The 17540-nt window shown below is 38.0% G+C and overlaps 2 long non-coding RNA genes across 5 annotated transcripts; both read left to right on the top strand.

The window, feature by feature from the left end:
- The first annotated feature begins 537 nt into the window (after positions 1–537).
- Positions 538–2365, top strand: LOC132839842 (uncharacterized). Its single transcript, XR_009647764.1, has 3 exons — positions 538–663; positions 940–1099; positions 2276–2365. It is a non-coding gene; the product is annotated as an uncharacterized LOC132839842 (long non-coding RNA).
- Positions 2366–3200: 835 nt separating this feature from the next.
- LOC132839215 (uncharacterized) lies at positions 3201–17297 on the top strand. Of its 4 annotated transcripts, none has more exons than XR_009647713.1 (6): positions 3201–3257; positions 3369–3465; positions 4346–4496; positions 8517–8553; positions 9888–9964; positions 16350–17297. It is a non-coding gene; the product is annotated as an uncharacterized LOC132839215 (long non-coding RNA). The 4 variants fall into 4 exon arrangements; XR_009647714.1 differs by having other exon boundaries at positions 3223–3257; positions 3332–3465; XR_009647712.1 differs by lacking the exon at positions 3201–3257 and having other exon boundaries at positions 3264–3425.
- The last annotated feature ends 243 nt before the right edge of the window (positions 17298–17540 follow it).

The following is a 17540-nucleotide window of genomic DNA, read 5'->3' as shown; positions in this document are numbered from 1 at the left end:
AAGAGAGACTGCGTTCTTGAGAAACTTAATTTTTTTCAGACAGTTCAAGGGTTTCCTCCAGATTTTATGCATGACCTGTTTGAAGGTATAGTACCAACAGAGTTAAATCTTTGCATAAAGTCCTTTATTTCCAAACGGTACTTCACATTAGATGACCTTAATGCCGTCATCAAGTCTTTTCCTTTCAAGTTTACTGATAAAACTAACAAACCACAACAAATTTCAAAGACATTTGTGTCAAAACATTCAATTGGATATGGTGGGCAAAGGTGGGCAACTAGAGACAAAAGATGGGCAACTAGAGCCAAGTTTAAGATGGGCAACTAGAGACAAAAGCTGAGAGATGCAGGTTGTCAGGAACTGAAATTGAATTCTGAAAAGAGAGGTCTTGGGGAGACAAGAAGAAAGCGAAACAAATTGAAGAAACCTAGACGGTGTGAAACTAATTTTCTTCCAGATCTACCTCAGGGCAAAGACCAGGAAAGTCTAGATAAGGAAAGAGAGCAAATAGCTGTGGAGATGAAGAAGAGGACTACAGACATCAGCTTTGTTGATTCTGCTATGAGCAGCACGTTTTCTTTGAGAAGACAAGAAGTCGTTGAGGAGGTGCCACCAGTGTCACAAATGAAAGTTCGATGGCCAGCACTTTTCACAGAGAGACAGGTAAATTGTGTTGACCTATGTGCTTTGAATGTATCATAAAATCTTGGGCTATATAAGTTGTGCTGTTCTGTTATATGAATATATAATATAATATAAGTTTGCCCAGAATATATGGGCAAACTTAAAATCCTAAGATTATATGACCACTTCTGTCATGTTGAGTAACATGAAAATGTTTTAACATCCTGCATGATGTTTTAATTTAGTACTGTTGAAGACTGCCACTGAGACCCTGGCATCTTTGTTAAATTTGTAAATGTATTTTTGTTCTTATAGTTGAGCAAAGAATTCACCAGGCTTGTGTCAAAAGACCTGAGCAAGTCCTTTTTTTGAAGGCCTAGATCGTCATCTCTCGAAGCTTATACAGTTATTCAGGTCAAAGCGTTATGAGGACATTCCAGAAATGACGTCAATACTGCAGAGCCTTCATAAGGATGTAAGTCTATTTCAAAGCGGTCTTTCTCTCCCCAAAATGACAATTCTGTGATCATTTACTCACTTTCATGTTTGTCCAAACCTCTGTGACCTTTTTTCTTCTATGAATCAAAAAAGTAGTGAGAATGACATCTTTTCATACAATGACTACTGTAAGTGTCTAAAAAGTAACCTACACGATTTGTGTCATATTCCAAGTCTTCTGAAAACATACATTCTCTTTGTATGATGAAAACATGAAAATTTCAGTCTTTGTTTAGAGTAAAGTTTGTATTAGCTACTAGATTAATAGCAAACCTCATTGGCTCTTTTGATCAAATGTTGTGACACAAGAACAACTGAGGTTTGATGTATTATGTCATGGTAACATAAAAACTGATATGATCGGTTTATTACACAATGTTATCTTAAAAAAATGTTTAAAAATGGCAACATGAGTGATCCACTACTTTTACAGAATTCTTTGCTTTTTAAGAGCTGAACAGCCTAGCCAATATTAATTTTACTTTTATGGAATGAAAATTTTTGCATGTGTTTGGAGTGGCATGTTGGTGAGTAAATGACAATTATCTTTGGTAACCTATCCTTTAAAATCTTTAAATTGTTGTTACATCCCCAATGAATTTAAGGCATGGATACTCAATCCTGCTCCTGGGGAGCCAAGATCCTGCAGAGTTTAGCTTCAACCCCAATTAAACACACCAAATCTGCTAATTAAGGTGTTCAGGATCACTTCAAACTTCCAGGCAGGTGTGTTGAACCAGGTTGGAGTTCAACTCTACAATACATTTTTTTCTCTCCAGGAGCAGGATTAGACACCCCTGAATTAAGTAGCATGAGCGTGTTACAGACGCCTGAGATAGGCACAGGCTCCCCGTGACCCGAGGTAGTTCGGATAAGCGGTAGAAGATGAATGAATGAATGAATGAATGAATGAATGAGCGTGTTACATCCACTATTAAATCTTATTTTGGTGAACAAAAAGTTAACAAACAACTGTTTCACACATCATTGTCAATTTATTTACAATAAAAGTATACAAGTGTAAATGTGCAAATTTAAAAAAAAAGTTTTAATTTTTTCAAAAGCATCGAAGAACGAGGGAGGGAGAGAAATGATAAAGAAAAACAAAGGATTGAAAGAATAATGCTGGTACTTTAACCATTATATTTTACAGACAACAAACCAAAAGATGAGGACAGCAGCATTGCTAGGTCTGCCATGGTACATGCGAGAGACTCCTTCAAAATTCATGAAGATATGCGAGGTACAGTAAGCTAAAACATGTAAGGCAAAACCAGGGAAAATTGAACAATAGATCTCTCAATTTGCAGGGGACTGGGACTATATTTGTGTAATTGCTTTTAAGTAATAATACCTTGTTTTCTTTACATTCTATAAAGCCCAGTGACCATGAAGAGGATGTGATCAAGGGTGTGGTGATTGGAATTCTTGTGGTTGTGGAAAATGTGATGGAACCTCATCCAGCATTCTACAATGACGTTTCCCTGGTGAATGAGGAAGAAGTGGTAATGCGTCACCTGACTGACATACCTAATGCTTTTCTGAATCTGATGGGCCTGGTGTACGCATTAAATCTTGACTACCCAAAGGAACTAAAATTCACTTTTGAAGTGATACAGCGGCTGTTTATTGGAGTTGAATCAGACTCTTGCACCGCAAGAGTTCACTCTTTGAAGACCAAGTTGCTGCAATAAGACAGAAAACAAACAAAACCTTTTTTCCATTTTGCTACTGTTTATTCGTTGTACTGGTTTAAATTTTAAGAGCATTGTTGTTTTTAGATCTCATTGTTTTAAGTGGGAAATTGGTATTCTTGAAATGTTTTTTTTCAAGGTTTTCTTGTTAGCTTGTACTGCTTCCTCTTTCCTTTTTTTTATGATTGGGAATTGAAGACAGTTTTTGAACAGTTTAATGTAAAGTTTAACACAGCTTATTGTGAATTATTCAAGTACGCTTGTTCTTGCAATTGTAGTAGGGCAGTCTAGGTACCGCCCTATTAAACATGGTTTTCACCTGAATGACAGGTGCGACAGCCTATTGGCTGCCGCTCTGGGTGTATTTAAGGCGTAGCTTACGTCACCTGGCTACGCATTGTACAACCATTATTGTGTGGGCGCGCGCGCAGTTTGCGGGAGGTATGTAGCTAGCGGTTTGGCTAACGTTGCTGCTAGTGTCTGTGCACTATTTAAGTGTGTATATTTGTTTATAGCCAGGTTATGGTCGCGATTGGTTGTTCTTCCCTCCAGTTTGTGTGTGATCTAGATCACCTGCATATTTGCTGTTCGCCGATTATGGATAAAGCTGTGAGTAACTGAACCCGTGGGTTTAGCGATCTACTTCCGGGTGTGTATATCTAGTCCTTTGAGTATTATTGTGGTGGTGTCTTTTCACTGGTTTTATTAACTTTTGTCCATTTTAGTGCATCTGCTCGTGAGCCCTTCGTTATTGTGGACTGCAGGGCAAATGCTCCATAGACAGCATTAAGACTGCACTGTTTGTTCTGCTGCTATTTTCATGACTGTGACCATTTGTATTTGATTATTACTTTCTGGCTTTGTTTGTTTGTTTGTTTGTTTGTTTGTTTGTTTTTCACGCTCATGCTGGTGGGTTAGGTGAAGGGTGGCTAGTCCGAGTCGTCATTTAAGCGAGCTGTACCGTTTAGCCTGCTTAGCTCCACCGGCTGTTATACTGCCACCAGCAGCGTGTTTGTTTATCTATTTTTCTTACTTTTTCTGATCTGCGCTCTTCCTACGGACGGCGTGGAAGAACCTAGAACCTAGTACCTACTATCTCGTACCTAGGAAGATTAAGTTTTTATTTGTTTTGTTTAATGTTGATTTGAGTCTTTTGGCTGAAAGATCTTTTCAGCTTTAAGTTTTTGTTTTCTTGTAACTTGTGTGGTTTTTTTTTTTTTCTTTTTTTTTTTTGTATTTCATGTGATTTTAATTTGAAGCCTGCTGTCTTCACTTGTATTGTTGGCTTTATTTCTTCTTTCTGGTTTTGTTCTTCTCCTTCACCTCTTGCTGCTCCCAATGGCATGTCTAGGCTTTTTGGCATGAACCTAGTTGAGTCTTTACATCTCTCTGTCTGACCCTTGTGGCCAGTAAATTGTCCATTGTTGTTCCCCTTCATGGTTTGAACTTATTCTAATGCAAGTTGTTGGATTGTATGTGAGTTGAACTAATTGTGTTCTTATTTTTTCCTTTTTTTTTGTTTATTTCAGGAGCTGAAGGCCCCAGTGAGGGAAGCTATCTGCCTTGGCCCTGTGGTGGTGGTGTTTCTCTCAGAGTTTTGATATCTGCTTCTCCCTCACTTAGAGTGGGTGTGGTGTGAGTGTCTTTAGGATACTCACTGTTCAGCTAGCTGCCCTACTGGTAAGCCTCAGCCGCAAAGTTTCTTGTTTTCTTTACTTCTTTTCGTTGTTTTGGTCAAGTTTTCTACATTAACTATTGTGCAATAAAAGTATTTTTGTATTAATATCCATGCTTCTTGTGTTCAGTGGTAACGAACCTGTGTTATATTTTTGGGTATAAATTTCCCCGTTTACAGAAACGGGGTGGCGTTTATTTTTAGTTGTATTAGTGTCAATTCTTGCCCTCCACCGCCCTGCCACACAATGAATATATCTGATAAGGAGAGTTATTTGTACTATTTTGGCTCTAAGATGGCTCTGTGCATACAGACATTTGTGCCTGTTTTGTGTGAGCTGTGTATGAGTTTTTCTTGTCTAGTGTCCTTTTTTTTTTTTTTTTTTTTTTCCCCCAAATCTGTTTAAAAGTTTCTAAGGCAAATTCAATTATAGGTCCAAGCTTCTTCCTGAAATCTTTTGTTATGGCAGTGAATGGTAGATCTTGTAAGTGAACCGGATGGACAATGTTTGCTTCTATGCTGCGCCATGTAACTAAAGAGTCAGGGTTAACCGATAATTTAAGTGGTCTCATCTGGAAAGCCATCTTGCACAATTTAAAATCCAGAAATGATAAACCTCCATCGGGTTTCTTATGTTGCATTGTTTTGTCTAATTCTGGGTCTTTTCTTATTCCATATAAATCTACTAATGGCTGTATTAAGTTCTTTGAGAACATTTGGGTGGTGCAATTGGTATGGTGGAGAATAGAAAATTAACCTTTGGCAGTACATTAATTTTGATGGTGGATATTCTTCCGTGAAGAGCTAAACTCTCATATTAATGAATTCCTGACCTACTTCTAGGTGTTCGAGGACCGCCCATAAGAACCCCCATTCAATTCTATCGAAGGCCTTTTCCGTGTCTAGTGAGATGACTGCGGAGGAGGCCTGATAGGAGTCCGATCCGTGGATGATGTGACAGTCATCTGATATTATCGGAAGCAAACCGGTCTTTAAGAAATCCGGATTGATCATAATTAATAACCTTACCGACACATTTGTTGAGCCCAATAACTAGGGTTTTAGCGAGAAGTACCTGGGGCTTTGTTTTTTGACATAGAATCGATGGCCAGTTTTAACTCTTCAGGGCGATATGGGACGGTTTAGTAGCTCCTGATGTTCTGCATCAAACTTAGTAAGATGAAGCTGTTGAAGGAAGGAGATATATTGCTGGAGGAACTAGAGGTGTATAGTTGCTCAAAAGATTTGAAAATCTGATTATCTTCAGGCTGTGTGTAAATAACATCATTTTTCTTCACTGCTTGTATGATTGCTTTAGATTCTACCTGTTTGATCCTTGCTGCTAATAACCTGCTTGGTCTCTCACCATTAAAATAATATAGATGCATAATGATGCATTGTGTGATGCATAATGAATTCTGCTCTATGTAAAAGTAAACCTTTCAACTCGGATTTAAGTGCTCGCAGTTCTTCTGCCTTGTGCTGACTAAGTACTTAAGTTCTCGTTCTGTCACTTGAACTAAATTTTCCAACTCGTTTCTGCGACTGTTAAAATATAATTTAAACCCAATTTTATCATCGGCTACCTGTTAAGAATTGGTTTCAAACTGCTGTTACTTAGGCAATAGGCTCTAAATGGTTTAGCTCCCATGCATCTGACCAATCTTCTAACACGCTACAATCCATCATGGTCTGAGATCACAAAATCCCAGTAGAACCCAGAATATCAAAGTCTACTAAAGGCAGAAGAGCATTTTTGTTTAAATGTAGATTAAAGACATATCGCTTTAGTCAGGCATACACATATTTCCCATAATCTTGTTCTCTAGTACATGCACATTCCATTCAGTTCAATTCAAGTTTATTTGTATAGCACTTTTTACAATTGACATTGTTTCAAAGCAGCTTTACAGAACAAACATATAACAAAAGGTTATTATAAAGAATAATATAAGGATTAATAGAATACAAAATTCAAGATTAATATTAGATATATTTAAATTTGCTTGTATTTATCCCCGAGGTGACTCAGGGGTCTGTGGCAAGGAAAAACTCCCTTGAATGGTAAAGGAAGAACCCTTAAGAGGAACCAGACTCAAAGGGGAACCCATTCTCATATGAGTGACACGGGAGGGTGTGATAAATATACAGTCTGACAAATGTTGTATTAAAGAGGAGATTGTTGTCTTCAAAGACCACATGGAGTAGGTATTTCCTCTTTGGTATAGCAGAGTCTAACTGGAGCTGGTAGATCTCTAGATGCTTCAGGATCCTCAGAGTCAGCCTCATCTCAGTGGAGGTCCAAAATCTTCCTCGCACGGAAGACGATCGGAGCTGGTACAATTTCTTGATTTTTCAGGATTGGTAGAAAGAGAGAAGCAGTGGAGGGGGATTAATGTAGCTGCTGTTCATAATATTAGCAAGCTAGAGGATAATGTGCATTTGGTCATTAGAGCACAAGATGGTATGTATTATGTGTATGCCTGACTAAAGAGGTTTTTAATCTACATTTAAACTGGGAAAGTGTGTCTGAGCCCCGAACACTATCAGGAAGTTTGGGAATTAAATTCGAAAAACGACTAGTTAGATACATGGATGCTAAACCATTAAGAGCTGTGTACAAAAGTAGCAGCAGTTTGTAATCAATTGTAAACATAGCAGGTAGCCAGCGTAGAGATGATAAAATTGGGGTTATGTGGTCATACTTTCTTGTCCTGGAAAGAACTCTGGCAGCTGCATTCTGGACTAATTGTAGCATATTTATTAAAGATGCAGGACAACCACCTAATAATGCATTACAATATTCAAGTCTAGAGGTCATGAATGTGTGAACTAGACATTTTATTGATCCATGACATCACACAGATTTATTTATATTATTAAACTCGGTACAGCGTTAGTCCTAGTGGTCAAAAATGAGAATTACAACAAGTGCTAATAGGGGCACTTCAGTGTCAAGTCAAGAAGCTTTTATTGTCATTTCAACCATATATAGCTGTTGCGGTTCACAGTGAAATGAGACAACATTTCTCCAGGACCAGGGTGCCACACAAAACAAAGACAGAGCTAAGGACTTAGGAAGTAGTCCTAGATACATAAAGTGCATCTGTGCAACCTGGTGTAAACAGTGCAGGACAAGACAAACAAGACAGTGCATTACAAAAGACAGTGCAAACAAAAAATTACAAGACAATACACAAGAGACAATAGACAGAAACCAGTGTAAGTACTGTATGTTCAGACAATATTACGTGTGCAGAAATACTGGAATAAACAGTTATAGCAGCAGTTACATGAGATATTGAAAAGGGTTGTGCAAAACAGCAATCAATCAACAGTGAATCACGCTACCTCAGGCTCTCTATTTGAATGTTTGTAGTGATAAAGGATCTACTTTATAACAAATAATTGCAATCTAATTTCTGTTCAGACAAGTGCGTCCATGATATACTGTGAGTATTTACATGGTGTATATGAGAAGTGCATGTGCACCATTGTGACCTTGTTTTCAATGCAAAAATTAATGAAAAAAGAATAAGAAAATGTATCCATATACCAATACCTGGAATTCTGTGTTGTGTATGATAGACAGTAGCCTAAAACATCATCTAAATTGACCATATGCACATTGTGGTGGAGGAGGAGAAGGTGAACTTAGTGATACACAGGTTGTAATGTTGATTGAAAAACAGCACCATCTAGAGGTTAGTTTTTCTGACAATGACCTTGTGCTCGTTGTACTCCTTATAAAATTTAAAATTGTTTTTAAAGCAGAATTATTCAGGAAACATTTTTTTATTATTATTTTTACTTTTGTAATTCTCGAAGCCCACTGCTATTAAACACCCAGAGGTGGTTCAATTAAATTCAGCAAGTAGTGTGCTACAGAAACTACACAAGAAACTTTGAAAATTGTTCATAATAAGAATGGTCACAGGTGCGGGCACTCTCCTTTTTTTTTTTCTGCGCCACATAATATTATAAGCACTAAGAAGCAGTAAACTTGTTTACATTTTATGTTCTAGGTTACAAGAAAATACATGAAATTGGAAATGTGGAAATGTAAGTACTGCCTATTTGCTTGTGAGAAGAGGGGACAGCTGTTAAAACATTACAGGCTTAAACATGGGAGTTGTACAAGAAGCCAGCCTTTTCCATGTCTGCACCAAGAGTGCTTGTGTACTTTTAAGTACATTTATCACGTTTGCATACAGTAACTCAGCAACAACAATCTGTGAGACAAGTTATGTTTCGCTGCTAGCTTTGTGATATTTTTGAACTATGTCAGGATGCTGAATATTTTGCCCACCTTCGGTGTAGACATCTCAAAGACCACCAAAGCATTCAATGTCCATTTCAAGGCATTGTAGCTTTGAAAGCAGTGTTTCCGTGTTTCAATACTTTCAGCGCCCACAAATCTAAGCATCACAGAAATCACAATGAGACCATATTTAAGCCAGAGTTGATAGAAAGAATAGGGAATAATGAATAAGAAACTGATTACATCATTATTGACACAAAGAAGTGTCCTCAGCAAGAGATGATTTCAGAAGAATTAGACCAGGATGATTATAGTGCAGATGGAATGTCAGGACGTAGCACAACCATAATTTAGCAGCTCATTTTTAAAAATGCAAGCAATCCTTCATATGCCAGAGAACTCTGTTCAAGGGGTAATTCAACAGCTTTGCCAAATAGTTCAGTCATACAAGCCACTTTTACACAAGAATGCAAAGGCTGTTCTTCAAAAACACTTATATAGGAAATACAGGTGAGTCTGTTGTGCAAGAGGTTGTGGAGGCGGTGGCAGAAAACAACATATTTTTTAAATCTTGTGAAAAAAATAGATACCTGTCAACCAGCAAAAGGAGAGAGTCATATGTTATGTGCAACTTCCCTCTATGTAGTTAAGAAAATGAAAACTAGCATATGTCCCTCTATAGCAGATGTTACAAAAACTGTTTGAGAACAAATATATTTTAAATAAGGCCAAATCACAGCAAGAACAAAATCCACATGAATATAAGACTTGTAGAGATGGCTCAAGCTTTAGAGAAAATGTTCTTCTTAATTGTAATGAATTCAAAATTGCTTTGGGCTTATACATTGATGATTTTGAAGTGGCTAACCCTCTAGGGACATCTAAAAAGAAACATAAGATGAGTGAAGTTTACTGGGTTGTTGCAAACTTGCCTAGAAAGTACAGGTCAACACTAAACACTATTCAGCTTGCTCTACTGTTAAAGAGTGTGGGTATGACAAAGTATTGTACCCACTTCTTTGTAAATTAGCCTCTCTTGAACAGCATGGGGTCAACATTGAGTGGCTTGGTAAAAGTGTTAAACTAACCATGCTCTTTGTAGCAGCAGATAACCTTGGTGGCCACTCTCTTGCAGGATTTTATGAGAGCTTCACGGTGGAAAAACTCTGCCGATTTTGCATGGCATCCAGGACTGAAGCACAACACCTAGAGGTACGTAATGGTTCATTTCAACTCAGCGTGAAAGGTGCACACAACATTCAGGTGCAAGAATCTTTGCAAGATCCAACTCTGGGTAGGAAGATAGGTGTGAAAGGACAGTGCCCACTCACATCAAATTTGGAGCATTTCAGTGTCAATGGAGGCTATCCCCCTGACATATTGCATTATGTTTTTGAGGTAATAGTCCCATTGGAGTTGTCTCTTTGCATCAAAGACATGGTGGCAAAACAATAGATCACTTTAGATGTGTAAAATCAAGCTATCATATAATTTCCTTACACATTCTCTGATAAAACTGATAAGCCTCAGATGATTTCAAAGAGCTGCTTCTCCAAGGGCACACTTGGGGGAAATGGCTATGAGAACTGGTGTCTAATTACAGTAGGCTTCTGCCTCTGCTTATTGGCCATTACATTCCAAGTGGTGATGACATGGGAAATACTTATGCTCCTCAAGGACATTGTTGCTTTAGTTGTTTTAAATTTACTGCTGAGTAATTATATATTCTCGACTACAAGGTGGCAGAACATAGGGATCTTTTGCAATCAGTATTTCTAATTTTAACTGTGACCCAAAACACCACTACATTGAACACTACTCTGAGGTAATAAGGGTACATGGTCCACTTACTGAAGTCTGGACAATATGGTTTGAAGGAAAACATAAGTTTTTCAATAAGGCTACATATGTGTTTCCCAAAACTTCAAGAAAGTTGCTATGACACTTGCAATGAAACACCAGAAGGCCCTTAGCCATCAACAAGACTGCAGTCCTTTTTTTAAGGAGGCTGTGGAAATGACTAATGTTGCTTCAGTGTTCATTACAACATTTACAGAGAAAATTTAAAAAGCACAAGGTCAAAAAAATCCTCAAACAAAAGCACTGCTTGTTGCACCTTCTGTGCGTATTAATGGAATTGATTATAAGACAGATATGATACTCTCAGCTGGATCATGTTCAGGGCTGCCTGATTTTGATTGTTTGAATTTTAGATGAAGGAGTCAGACTTCGACCTTCTTGTCTTTTCAGGGTCCTCACAATGGGAGGCCTTGTTTATATTTGTTTATGGAAAGGATTGTCATTTATGTATAGTTGGTTGCTATAGACCCCCAGCAGCCATCAGTGACGCTCTCACCTCATTGTCAGCTGTTTTATCTGACCTGCTTTCAAAAGACCTTGTTATATTGGGGGATTTGAATTGGAACTGGTTAACATCAAACTCAGATCAGTTTAAAGCATATTGTGACTCTGTGAATTTTACTCAACTTATTGAATCATCTACATGACCAAATCATAAGAATCCAAGTAAGTCCACTTTAATAGATATTATACTAACAAACAAACCCCATAATTACACACATACAGGGGTTTTTCCTGATGATGTCAGTGATCATTGTACTGTTGTCGTTATAAGGGATTGTAAAATTCCCAAAGTAAAACCTAGACTTATTACAAAAAGGAGCTTTAAACTGTTTGATAAACAAGGGTTTTTGCATGAGTTGTTTGCATCTGATTGGGATAAATTGTTTTTAATACCTGATGTGTCCACTGCATGGCAGTATTTTCACACTTTATTTTTGAAGATTGTAAACAGGCATGCACCTGTTAGGACATTCAGAGTAAAGGGAAGTGATAACCCATGGTTCTCACGTGAATTATCTGAACTCCTTCATGAAAGAAATTTGGCTTGGGCCATAGCGAGGAAATCGGATACAGAAAGAGATTGGGTAGCATTTAGAACATTGAGAAACAAATGTACAGCTCTTATACGTAGATCAAAATCTGAATATTATCTAAATGAAACCACACAAAATCTCAATAACCCTATTAAATTTTGGAAGACCATCAAATCACTTTCTCCCTCTACGTTATATAATGATTTTCCTGATCAAATTTTAGTAAAAGATAGCATTGCTGGTAGTAAGTCAGACTTGTTCCCGGTGCGTGTTGGACTCCGGCAGGGCTGCCCTTTGTCACCGGTCCTGTTCATTATCTATATGGTCAGGATTTCTAGGCGCAGTCGGGGGCTGGAGGGAGTCCTGTTTGGGGACCACAGGATTTCGTCTCTGCTTTTTGCAGATGATGTTGTCCTGTTGGCTTCCTCAAATCAGGACCTTCAGCGTGCACTGGGACGGTTTGCAGCCGAGTGTGAAGCGGCGGGGATGAGAATCAGCACCTCCAAGTCCGAGGCCATGGTTCTCAACCGGTATCTTCTGCAGTGATGCGGTTGATATACCGGTCTGTTGTGGTGAAGAATGAGCTGAGCCGCAAGACGAAGCTCTCTATTTACCAGTCGATCTACGTTCCTACCCTCACCTATGGTCATGAGCTTTGGGTCATGACTGAAAGGACAAGATCCCGGATACAGGCGGCCGAAATGAGTTCCCTCCGCAGGGTGGCTGGGCGCTCCCTTAGAGATAGGGTGCAGAGCTCTGTCATTCGGGAGGAGCTCAGAGTAGAGCCGCTGCTCCTCCACATCGAGAGGAGTCAGCTAAGGTGGCTTGGGCATCTGTTAAGGATGCCTCCTGGACGCCTCCCTGGGGAGGTGTTCCGGGTATGTCCTACCGGGAGGAGGCCCCGGGGAAGACCTAGGACACGCTGGAGGGACTATGTCTCTCGGCTGGCCTGGGAACGCCTTGGTATTCCCCCAGAAGAGCTGGAGGAAGTGTCTGGGGAGAGGGAAGTCTGGGCGTCCCTGCTTAGACTGCTGCCCCCGCGACCTGGCACCGGATAAGAGGTAGAAAATGGATGGATGGATGGAAATTTTAGTAAAAGATAGCTTTCTTACTAGTAGGACGGATATGGTAAATGTTTTTAATAAGCATTTTATTTCTTCAGGTTCAATTTTTAATGAAATTCCTCTGAGTGTTATACCAAATCCATCTCCTCCTCTGAGAGAAGACAGCTCAGCTCTACTTTTAAATTTTCTACTATTTCAAGAAGTGAAGTTTTAAAGGCTTTAAAAAACCTGGATATTAAGAAGTCTGCAGGACCTGATGAAATTGATCCATATTTTTTTTAAATTAGCTGCTGAGATTATTGCTGGCCCACTATCTTATATTTTTAATTTATCATTGGATCAGAATGTTATTCCTGATGTCTGGAAATCTGCTTTGGTTGTTCCCCTGCTGAAAGGTGGAGATCCAACCATCTTAAATAATTATAGACCGATTTCCAAGTTATCAGTGATAGTCAAAATTTTAGAATCTATTGTCAGTGAACAGCTAAAGGAATTTTTATCTAGCAATAGTATTTTGTTCAGGTATCAGTCTGGTTTCAGAAAGAATCATAGTACGGTAACTGCCACTATGAAAGTTCTAAATGACATTACTTGTGCCCTAGATAGTGGAAGATCATGTGCTGCAGTGTTTATTGATTTGGCTAAAGCTTTTGACACTGTCAATCATTTTATTCTTCTATCGCGTCTACATAGTATCGGTCTTTCTGAAACCGCATTACTGTAGGTTAGATTAGGAACTACTTAAAGAACAGGTGTCAAAGGGTGCAAATTAAGCTTACAAGCTTAGTATTGAATCTGGTGTGCCACAGGGGTCCATTTTGGGACCCCTGCTATTTACATTATATATAAACGATCTTGGTGATAATTTATTAGATGCAAGCATTCATTTATATGCTGACGATACCATCATTTATTGCTTTGCACCCTCCATTAATAGCTGCATCTTAAAGTTGCAGGAAGCATTTGCAATTGTTCAGCATAACCTTATCTCTTTAAAATTAGTTCTGAATGATAAGAAAACAAAATATATGATCTTCTCGAGGAAATATAAGTGTGTATCTTCTCTTCCATCGCTTTACACTCTACAGGGTAATTCTATAGAGCTAGTTTCCTCCTATAAATATCTAGGTTTTGTGTTGGAAGAGGACTTATCATTTAAGTTACACGTTAAACATTTGTTGCCTAAGCTAAGGTTACAACTGGGGTTTTACTTTCGAAATAGTGCTTGTTTTTCACAGTCAGCAAAGAGAAAGTTGGTGGAAGCTATCTTCTTACCTGTCTTAGATTATGGAGCTGTTTTTTACAGAAACACCACTAAGGCTCTTTTACAATCATTGGACTCTGTTTATAACTCGTACCAATCATTATACTCATCACTGTGCACTGTATGAAATGGTAGGTTGGCCTTCGCTTCACTTAAGAAGATACAAGCATTGGCTTACAGTATATTAGTGTACAAGGCCATAGTTGGCCAGCTTCCTCTTTACATGAATAGTCTACTAACTGTCGGTAGTCAAGGGCATAATCTGCGTTCAAGTAGATATATTCTTTTAAATGTTCCCTTAATGAAGACAGAGTTTGGAAAAACTGCTTTTACTTATAGTGCATCAACTGCTTGGAATGAGATTCAGAGATCATTGAAATTGAGTGTACTTATCTCAATGAATGAGTTTAAGCTGTATCTCAACCGAACATTCCAAACTGTCTGCACTTGTTCTTAATTGTTTTAATCTTGTTTTAATCTTGTAATCTTGTTGGAAATGTGTGCGTTGTGATTATTGTTCTATGTACTTAATTTGTTTTATTTTGTCTATTGTGTGCTGCTACCTTGGCCAGGGCTCACTTGTAAATTAGATATTTATCTCAATGTGATTTTATCCCTGGTTAAATAAAGGTATAATAAAAAAAAAAATTTAAAGCAATGTAATACAAATAAGTGTATGTAATATGTGTAAAGAAAAGAAAAGAAAATTACAAATAAAATCTCCTTCAAACAATTCTAGCGTAAGTAAAAGTAATTAAAATGCAAAGATAATAACAAACCAAGAAATACTCTCCAAGTATTAGCCTGAGTTTGTTTTCTGATGCACAATACTTAAGCAATGCAAATGTAGTACAGTAACTAAAGCATAAGCTTGCCTATAGTAGAATTCACACCTTTCCTACAATCAGGAAAACTTATATACTCTTTTTCCAACAATTTCCAAGGCACGGCGCGATGCACGCAATATTGTGGTTGATCTGTTTCCAACCTTTCAAGGCCTCTGTGATTTGTGCCAGGAAGTCATATCCTAATAGTTTCAAAACATTGTGCATCAAGGAGCATTAAATGAGTCATTTCTAAATTGCCCTTTAAATATACAGGGTGACATAACTATTTCAAATATAATAACATTCTTACTTCTAAAAATACATTTCATTCTAGTAAAAAGATACATATAAATCAAAATAAAAGCGATCAGAGTTCTCTTGGACATCTGATAAATAAAACTTATCTTCGCAAAAATCTTCTTAGTTGGAGTCTTCTTCCAGCTGTCTAGGTTGCATTTATGGCAATTAATTAATTAATTGCATTCATGGCAATTGGAATTATAATTGTATTTAACCCTTCTGCAGACCTGGAGACAATTTGACTCATCTGGAAAGTTTAATGTGTCATAACTTGGGTTTCCTTCCACATATTTGCCTGAAATTTACCAGGATTGTTCCAAATTTTGAACTTTGCACGTAAAATTAATTTTGCCTATTTTCGTTGAACTATGTGTTCGTAAAATAAATACTTTCCTCCTCAAATCATCCTGGGTCAATTTGACTCGGCCACATGTAGTGGGGCCATAGGTCACACTTTTGCCCTTTTCAGCGCAATGAACATACATACAAAAATATGTACATAACATGAACACACATAAAATGTCCACTACACACACACACACACACACTGTCAAACACTGTTCAAAGCATTGGGCATTGCATTTCAGTTGGAGTCCAGTCCAAACAAAGGCTACACATTTGTAAATATTTCTCACACACACACACACACACACACACACACACACACACACACACACACACACACCGGTTCATATTTTTATAAAGAAGTTCAAAAATAATAAAATACATGTGTTTTGCAAATCATATTTGTTATCTCTCTCTTATTTATGAATTTAGTTGCATCAGTCGGCTTTTTGGCCTGGAGAGATGCTGAGTAATGTTTGACATTTTCCAGTCAGTGGTTATCCAAAATAATATTTAATAATTTCTGCTTATTTTACTCAAAAACATGGCATAATTTCATAAGGTTTATCGTTTATAAACTATGTATAATAAAAAACATAAGAAGTGTAAAAGAAGTTCACATGAAATTATTCCATGCTTTTGAGTGTTGTGTGTGTGTGTGTGTGTGTGTGTGTGTGTAGCCTGTTGTTGGTTGATCAGATGACATCTGGTGGGCAAAATTTTCACAAATGTAAGCTGTTCACAAAAAAAACAGGTTTTATTATTTGCTGACATTAAAAATGGTCAAAATGGTTTCAAAACAATCTCCTAGCTTTGAAATATACCAGCCTGTAATTGTGCATCAACGTTTGTGCCTCTATAGTGAAAATAATTCACTCACTCACTCATTTTCTATCTCAGGTGTCCTCGGCATCAAGGCAGGATACACCCTGGACGGAGTGCCAACCCATCGCAGGGCACACACACACTCTCATTCACTCACGCAATCACACACTACGGACAATCAACCTACCATGCATGTCTTTGGACCGGGGGAGGAAACCGGAGTACCCGGAGAAAACCCCCAAGGCATGGGGAGAACATGCAAACTCCACACACGCAAGGCGAAGGCGGGAATCGAACCCCCAACCCTGGAGGTGTGAGGCAAACGTGCTAAACACTAAGCCACCGTGCCCCCTGAAAATAATTTAATAATTATTATTATTTTTTTTTTACTAGAAAATGAGGCATTTTTTGCATATTAATGAGGTTTATCATACCAAATATCACAATTTTTTTCAAAATATATTTTAATATGTTTGGGACAAGTTAGACTAAAATTTCATTTTGAAGTCATTAAGACTTCATTTTTTATAAGCAGTCAAAACAGACAAGGTCAGCTTGACGCTGCTTCTGTTCCTCTTTTTTCACGTTTAGCTTCTCCACGCCTCTTACTCTTTTCCTTTCTTAACCATTTTTGTTCTTTGTTTTTGAATAGGAATTTCTCCTAGAGTTTATATAGGCTGAATCTTAGTTTTAATTCGAGGTCGAGGGGGATCATCTACAACTCCATTTTCTCCTGTCCTCATCCTATTACCTTTTGGGGATAATCTCACAAAACATATGCCCTGCATCTTGACTGTTCAAAGTGCATGACAAAGACATTCCATTTTATTCAGCAGGTGACGTTATGCTTGGGTAAGAAGGAGCTGAAAGGCAAAGTTTTAGTCTCAATTTTATGTACACTGTACATGTTAAGAGTCTAACAAGTGTTTACATCTGTCATAGTAATACAATACCAGAATACATATTATGCCTGTTCAGAGTTTTGGAAATGTTTATGCATTCTATTAAAACAATATAAGACAACGTATTGTGCCTGTTCATTCATTCATTCATTCATTCATTCATTCATCTTCTACCACTTATCCGAACTATCTCGGGTCACGGGGAGCCTGTGCCTATCTCAGGCATCATTGGGCATCAAGGCAGGATACACCCTGGACGGAGTTGTGCCTGTTCAGAGTTAGGCAAATGTTTATGCATTATACAGTATAAGAATATATACTGGGCCTATTCAGAGTCTGTCATGTACATAATAATGCAATGTAG

Source organism: Tachysurus vachellii, chromosome 24, assembly GCF_030014155.1.
Source record: "Tachysurus vachellii isolate PV-2020 chromosome 24, HZAU_Pvac_v1, whole genome shotgun sequence".
NCBI classification, from domain to species: Eukaryota; Metazoa; Chordata; class Actinopteri; order Siluriformes; family Bagridae; genus Tachysurus; species Tachysurus vachellii.
This window is presented reverse-complemented; position numbering and strand designations above follow the sequence as displayed.